Source organism: Epinephelus fuscoguttatus, linkage group LG17 (assembly GCF_011397635.1).
Source record: "Epinephelus fuscoguttatus linkage group LG17, E.fuscoguttatus.final_Chr_v1".
In the NCBI taxonomy this organism is placed as follows: domain Eukaryota; kingdom Metazoa; phylum Chordata; class Actinopteri; order Perciformes; family Serranidae; genus Epinephelus; species Epinephelus fuscoguttatus.
This window is the reverse complement of record NC_064768.1, coordinates 2,714,046-2,721,993: the sequence shown is the minus strand read 5'-3', so window position 1 is coordinate 2,721,993 and position 7,948 is coordinate 2,714,046.

Below are 7,948 nucleotides of genomic sequence, written 5' to 3'. Positions count from 1 at the left end.
TTGTGATATTGGGCTTTATAAATAAAATTGATTGATTGATTGATTGATGTACAAATGACAAATTATCTGTGCTCCAATGCATCCCAACACATTCCTAGTATCAACTTTTTGTGTAGGCTACAGCACAACAAAGCAGGAAATAACAACAATAAACACAATTAAAACAGGCAACCATTAATCTACAGATGCTCCAGTTCAAAATGAGACCAACTTCTCTGAGGATGTCAGTTTTTAAACCACCATGAAGGCCAAAATGTGGCCTGCAACAGACTAGGTAAGACTTGTTATTTTCAGCTGAGCCAGTTTCAGGAAAACTTACCCACTACCAGAGGAGTGAGCAGTTAATGACAGCATTAAATAGTCAATAAAACAATGAATGACCGCAACCACGAGAGGACACTGAGCATTGAGTCATAAATGTGCACACAAAATATGGAGCTGTGTAGTCCAGTAGTTTGCGAAATTTGTATCATCTTCTGAATAAAATATGCACAAGCTTGCTGCAGAAATTTTGCAGTAGCACTTGAAACAGATTGAGTGTCTTAATATGTTGAGTAATTGGAGCAGTAATTAATGAATTGAATCCTGGAAAAAGGGTAATTCACTTCAGGTGCATGAAGTGAAAAACAAAAAAAAAGCAAAATAAATTGTGTTTTGAGACTGAGAATATCATAAACTCTCATTTATAGTGCATAAACAGAACTAATTCACAATGACATAGTGTATGTAACGAGCAGAACTTGACACGCCAACCCTGAGCATCCAAAGCTGGCGTTAGAGGGTTACAGAGAGCATCATGGTTTCAAGCGAAGGACCAGTGACCATGCTGCCATATCTGAGTATTTCGAATTAAGACTGTGTAAACATTAACCTTATCAAGTCACACACTGCTCAAAAAATTATGGGAGCAGTAAAATCCCACATCAGATCTTGATGAATGAATTATTCAAGTTCAAAATCTTTACAAACAAAATGACATAATGTCGGTCATCAATCCACTGAGGGCTGGATTCAAAATCACACAGAAAATCAAACTAAAAAATTGAAATCACAGGCTGACCCAACTCATCCTCATCCGCGGAGGAAGACTCCTCATTGTAGGTCTCAGGAGGAGGAACTTGGGGAGGCTTCTGACTGGAGACCCCAGACCCTGAGGTGGACCAGGATGGTTGACTGGGGTGCTGTCAGTGGATATCTTCAGTGAGCTGGGGGTCCAGGATATGGCGAGCAGGGACCCAGGACCTCTGTTCCAGACCGTACCTCTACCACTCCACTAGATACTGGAGGCCCCTTCCACGGCGACGAGATCTGAGCAAATGGCAGACAGTGTAGGTAGGACCCCCATCAGTGAGTTGAGGAGGTGGAGGCAGTGCTGCAGCAGGTACCAGAGGACTCTCCCAGGCCAGCTTGACCCTGGAGACGTAGAATGCGGGATGGATGTGCATGAAAAGGGGATAATGAACCTGGGGGCCAACTTCTTAGATTCCACCCAAAGAGGCAGATCCTTGGTGGAAAGCCAGACCCTCTGGCTGACCTGGTAGGCGGGAGCTTGGGAGCAGCATTGGTTGGCAGAGGCTGAGTAGCTGTTGGTGGAGCTTAAGAGGGCTGCCCGGGCTTGGAACCAGGTCCTGCAGCAGTGGCTGATGAAGGCTTGAACAGAGGGGCATGGAGCCTCCTTCTCTTGGGCCGGGAAAAGTGGTGGTTGAAACCCATGAACACAGTGAAAGGGTGAGAGTCTTGAGGCAGAACTGGGTGTTGTGGTTGTACTCTACTACATGAGAAGCTGGGACCAAGACGAAGGATTCTGACAGACCATGTACCGATGCACTGCTGCACTACTGCATGCACTGATGTAGGGCTGATAAAAGTTGGCAAAGTCGAGAAAGCACTGGAGTTGCTTGCAGTTCTCAGGAGCAGGCCAGGAGGTGACTGCAGAAACCTTTGCTGGGTCCATTTGCATGCTGCCTTGTGCCACAATGCACTTCTTGGCCTTGACGAACAGAGAGTTCTCAAAGAGGTGCTAGAGGGCAGACTGGATGTGGTGGACATGCTCCTCTCAGGACTTGGAGAAGATGAGGATGTCATCCAGGTAGACGAACACAATGTGACTAAGCATGTCTTGCAGCCTGGAAGACGGCGGGAGCTGCCTGGAGGACTTCATAAGATACTCGTAGTGACTGGTCGGGGTGTTGAAAGCTGTCTTCCATTTGTCCCCCTTCAAAGATGCAGACCAGGTGGTAGGCGTTGCATAGGTTGAGCTTGGTGAAGATGGTGGCCCCTTGAACCAGCTTGAAGGAGGTGGAGATGAGTGGCAGGGGGTAGTGGTCAAGGTCAAGGAGAAAGTGTTAGATTAAAAATTTCAAAACTTAAAAACTTATAAACTTAAAAGGTAGGCATGTAAAAAAAACAAAAACGAAAATACAAGAAACGGCAATAAATAATAATAATAATAATGATAATAATAATGAGCAGTGGATGGTGTCTATAAAGTGTCCATAGTGTCCATAAAGTGACCATGGTTCAGTTTATTGTGAGCAGCACTGGTTATGTAGTCTAACAGCAGCAGGCAGGAAGGACCTGCGATTGCATTCCTTCACAAACATTTTGGATGAATGAGTCTATGGCTGAAGGAGCTCTCCAGAGCTTTTATCTGCTCCTGCAGGGGCTAGGAGTCGCTAGTCCTCAGAGATGACAGCTTGGCTGTCATTCTCCTTTCTCCCACCACCTGCACAGAGTCCAGAGAGCATCCCAGGACAGAGCTGGCCATCTTGATCAGCTTGTCCAGTCTCTTCCTATCTGCAGCCAAGATGCTGCTGCCCCAGCAGACCACTCTGTAAGAGATGGCTGATGCCACCACAGTGTCTAAGAAGGTCTTCAAGAGCGCCCCCTGCACTCCAAAAGACCTGAGCCGCCTCAGCAGGTAGAGTCTGCTTTGGCCTTTCCTGTATAGTGCTGTAATATGACCAGTCCAGTACAGTTTATTGTTCAGATGAACACCCAGGTACTTATAAGATGTCACCATCTCAATGTCCTTTCCCTGGATGTTCACCGGTGTTGGGGGGGAGGAGTTTGCACCTGCGGAAATCCACCACCAGCTCTTTGGTTTTCTCCGTGTTGATCTGAAGGTGGTTCCTCAGGGACCATTCCACAAAGTCCCGGGGCCTCATTTATCAACCTTGCGTAGAAAAGGTTCTAGATTCTATCTTACAAGTTAAATTTAGAATGTGTGTAAGTCCAAAAAAATCCGTATTCATCAAACATGCAGACACCGGTCGTGGATACTCGTGTTACCAGCATCACCAGCGACACAGCATTAATTGGAATTATTCAGGGTGGAGATACAGAAGCTCTCCCAACAGAACCAGCTGGACCATCGACCAGTCACACTGCAGGTAAAAGAAAAAGCTGGGCTGAGGTGATAAACATTTATTTAGGTGTAAGAATTGGATACAGTTTAATTTGTGAAAGTTAGAATAAACGTGACAATAATGTGAAATGTTTCTTCAGTAATGCAGAAACTCAAGCCAGTCCCGCCTGCGCTCAGGAGCCGGAGGCGGCGGAGGGGGCGGAGGAGCCGGGGGAGTTGGAGGAACATGAGCAGCCGGGGCCATCCACACTCCATTCGGTGCGTCATGGGGAGCCGAGGGTGCTGACAGATGCAGTGCTTCAAAATCACCAAGACACAACCAAGTCCATAAATGAAATGAAGGATCAACTTACCAACATCGCAAATATCTTACTGCAAATGAACGAGTCACTGAAACAGATTGCTGCATGCCTGTCGCAAATGCAAAATAAAATGAAATAATTGATGACCTATGTTGTGATTATTTTCCCTCCCGCACTGAAAACACACTTTCAAACTTGTCATTTCACTATTCTACCACTAGATTCTGTGCATAAGCATGGTCAAAGCTGTGCTTAAATTTACACACGTTCCTAAGCACAAGTGCAAGTTGATAAATTCCATACTATGTGTGGGAATGTTCCTATGTACTCACTATGCACACATCTGTGCTTACGCACGGTTGATAAATTAGGCCCCTGGTTCAGTTCTCTGTACTCCCTGTCGTCTCCATCTGTGATGAGGCCGACTATGGCAGAGTCGTCAGAGAACTTATGCAGATGACAGGTGGGGGTGTCGTATGAAAAGTCTGCAGTGTAGAGGGTGAAGAGGAACGGTGCCAGCACCGTCCCCTGCGGAGCCCCCGTACTGCAGACAACCAAGTCCGATACACAATCCTGGGTCTTGACATACTGTGGCCAGTCCTTGAGGTAGTCCAGGATCCAGGATGTGAGGTGACAAGCCATTCCTATGTGCTCCAGTTTGTCCCTCAGAAGCGCAGGCTGTATGGTATTGAAAGCACTGGAGAAGTCAAAGAACATAATTCTCACAGAGCTTCTGGGCTTCTCCAGGTGATAAAGAGCTGTATGCAGGAGGAAGATGGTGGCAGTGTCCACCCCAATGCCAGGCTGGTAGGCAAACTGCCATGGGTCCATTGAAGGGTCTACTGCGGGGCAGAGATGAGACAGGACCAGCCTCTCCAGAGTCTTTATGAGGTGCGATGTTAATGCCACCGGTCTGAAGCTGCTGAAGTCCTTGGGGTGCGAAGTCTTAGGCACAGGTACCACGCAGGATGTCTTCCACAGCTGTGTTACTTTACCCAGCCTCAGGCTCAGGCTGAATATCATTTCTACTCTCCCGCACAGTTGGTCTGCGCAGGACTTTAGGAGCCTGGAGCTGATGCTGCAGTCTTCCTAATCTTAATCCTCCTCAGCTGATCTCTCACCTGACAGGTAGTGAAGGTGAGGATGTGGGGGTTTGCAGCAGCGATGTCTGGGCCGGGGGAAGGGCAGACTGATCAAATCTATTGAAGAGCACATTCAGATCATTCACCCAGTTCTGGTCGCCTCTGGCCTGGGAGTCTGGCTGTTTGTGTCCTGAGATGGGTTTCAGACTCCGCTGACGTTGCTCTGCTGAAGCTGTTCCTCCATCTTCTTTTTATATCCTTCCTTTCCCCGCCTGATGTTTCTCTGTAGATCCTTTTGCTCGGCCTTCAGCTCCTCCTTGGTTCCAGAGTTAAAAACTCTCCGCTTCCCATTCAGGAGAGCGTTTATATCTGGAGTAATCCAGGGTTTGATGTTGGAGAAGCAGTGTACAGTCCTGGTGGATACAGTGCTTTCCACACAGAAGTTTATATAGTCTGTAATACATGATGTCAGACTGTCAATGTCCTCCACATGTGAATCGCTGAGTACCTCCCACATAGTGGTCTCGAAGCAGTCCCTCAGGGCCTCCTCGGCCTCATCAGACCACCTCTTCACAGTGTGCGTGGTTGCTGGTTCCCTCTGAACCAGAGGTTTGTAGACAGGTAGAAGAAGAACCAGGTTGTGATCAACTTTTCCCAGGGGGGGCAAGGGGGATGAGTAGCATGCCTCCTTGGTGCTGGCATAAAATAAATCCAGTGTTTTATTGTCTCTGGTGTGGCAGGAAACATACTAGGTGAAGGTGGGCAGGGTGGTGGAAGGACAGGCGTGGTTTAAGTCCCCAGAGATCAGAAGGAGGGCCTGAGGGTGTTGTGTCTGCAGCCTACTTGTAACAGAGTGGAGAATGTCACAAGCAGACTTAGCTTTAGCAGACGGGGGGGCATACACTGCTACCATAATGACATGAGAAAACTCCCTGGGTAGATAATATGGTCTCATGCCAACAGCCAGCAGCTCAGTATCCCTGCAGCAATGCTGTTCCTTGATAATGATGTGCCCAGAGTTACACCATCTATCATTCACGAACACAGCCAACCATTCTCCTTTCCTCGTACCGCTGTCTGCTGTCCTGATGTGTCGGATGAGCTGGAATCCGTCCAGCATGGCGATTGTGTCCAGTACTTCCGCGTTTAGCTATGTCTCTGTAAACACCAGCACGCTGCTCTGCCGGTACTCCCTCTGATGGCGAGTCAGCACCGACAGCTTGTCCATCTTGTTGAGGAATGATCTCACGTTCCCCATAATGATGGACAGGAGGACGGGTTTGTACCGTCTCCCCCAGTATTAGCACTGCACTCCGTCTCCTTCTCTGCAGCTTGTGGGGAATATCGTGCCTCTCCCCGGGCCACACCACGGTGTAACAGCTGGTCCAGGGTGTAAACAATGGAGCAATGGCTGGATGCCGGATCCCTGCACACGATCATGTCCGGAGAAAAATAGGAGCTAGACCGCTATGAAGAAAGCGGTCTTCGTCTCCGTACCAAAACAAACATAAGTGCTAACTAACGTGTCCAGTACTTCCGAGTTCAGCTATGTCTCTGTAAACACCAGCACGCTGCTCTGCCGGTACTCCATCTGATGGCAAGTCAGTGCCAACAGCTTGTCCATCTTGTTGAGGAGTGATCTTACTTTCCCCATAATGACGGACAGGAGGACGGGTTTGTACCGTCTCCCCCAGTATTAGCACTGCACTCCGTCTCCTTCTCCGCAGCTCGCGGGGAATATCGTGCCACTCCCCGTGCCGCACCACGGTATAACAGCTGGTCCCGGGTATAAACAATGGAGCAACGGATGGATGCCGGATCCCTGCACGCGATCATGTCCGGAGAAAAATAGGAGAAAGACCGCTATGACCGGTCTTCTTCTCCATACCAAAACACAACATAAGTGCTAACTAACTAAACTGAAAAAAACTCCAAGTAAGAAAGTTAAATGAAAAGAAATTGAAAAAATCTCAGCAGTGAGCAGGAGCTGCTGTAACAGGCATCCGCACTGGGGACGCCATCTTGCCTCTGTAGTCAATGCAGGATCTCAACATCTTGTCGTTTACCGCAAAGAAGAATCCTGTCCCAGCTGATGATGAAGACGGCCGGATGATGCCTGAGACCAGAGAGTCCGAAATGTAGTCCTCCATCGCCTTTCTCTCAGGAACTGACAGGGATTACAGGCGCCCTTTAGGAGGTGTGATGCCGGGCTGCAGATCTATGGCACAGTTGTAGGGGCGATGAGGGGATAGGGAAGTGGCCTTGGGCTTGTTGAAGACCTCTCTGAAGTCATGGTACTCAGGAGGTACCCCGGCCAGGTCCGGGGTGGAGGCTGGAGGAGACTGAGGCAGGATGCTTGCTTCAGGCAGACCTAGTGGCAGGATGTGCTCCTCCCCAATATAGCCCCTGTGCACTAGTCTAAGTGGGGGTTGTGGCGGCGGAGCCAGGAGTATCTGAGGATGAGAGGTAATTGTCAGGACTGCAGGGTATGAAACTGGATAGTCTTGTGGTGGTCCCCGGACAAGAGCATTTAAGACTAGACTTTAGACTTAAGTCTTTGATAAAGCTTATAGTTAGGGCCGGCTCAGGCTTGCCTTGTACCAGCCCCTAGTTAGGTTGACTTAGGCCTAGTCTGCCGGGGGGCCTCCTATAATACACCAAACACCTTCTCTCCTTCTCTCTCTCTCTCTCTCTCTCTCTCTCTCTCTCATGTCCTGTTACTGCATCTTGCTAACTCAGCCGTACTGCATGTCACTAACTCGGCTTCTTCTCCAGAGCCTTTGTGCTCCACTTTCTCACAGGTTAACTTATATTGCAGCGGTGCCTGGATAGCATGACGTGGTGGTGGTTGTGCTGCCACCATGGTCCTGCCAGATGCCTCCTGCTGCTGTTGTTATCACTAGTCATACTTCTACTGTTATTATACACATATGATTATTGTCACATAAGTATACTATCAGATATTAATATATACTTTCAACATATTGTACCAAAATAGCCTGTAATATTAATTATATTATTACTTTCATTATGGCTGTTGTAAGCTACTGTCATTACCGTCTGTCCTGCATCTCTCTCTGTCTCTGTCTCCCTTTCTGTCTCATTGTGTCATACGGATTACTGTGAATGTATTATGTTGATCTGTTCTGTGCGACATCTATTGCACATCTGTCCATCCTGGAAGAGAGATCCCTCCT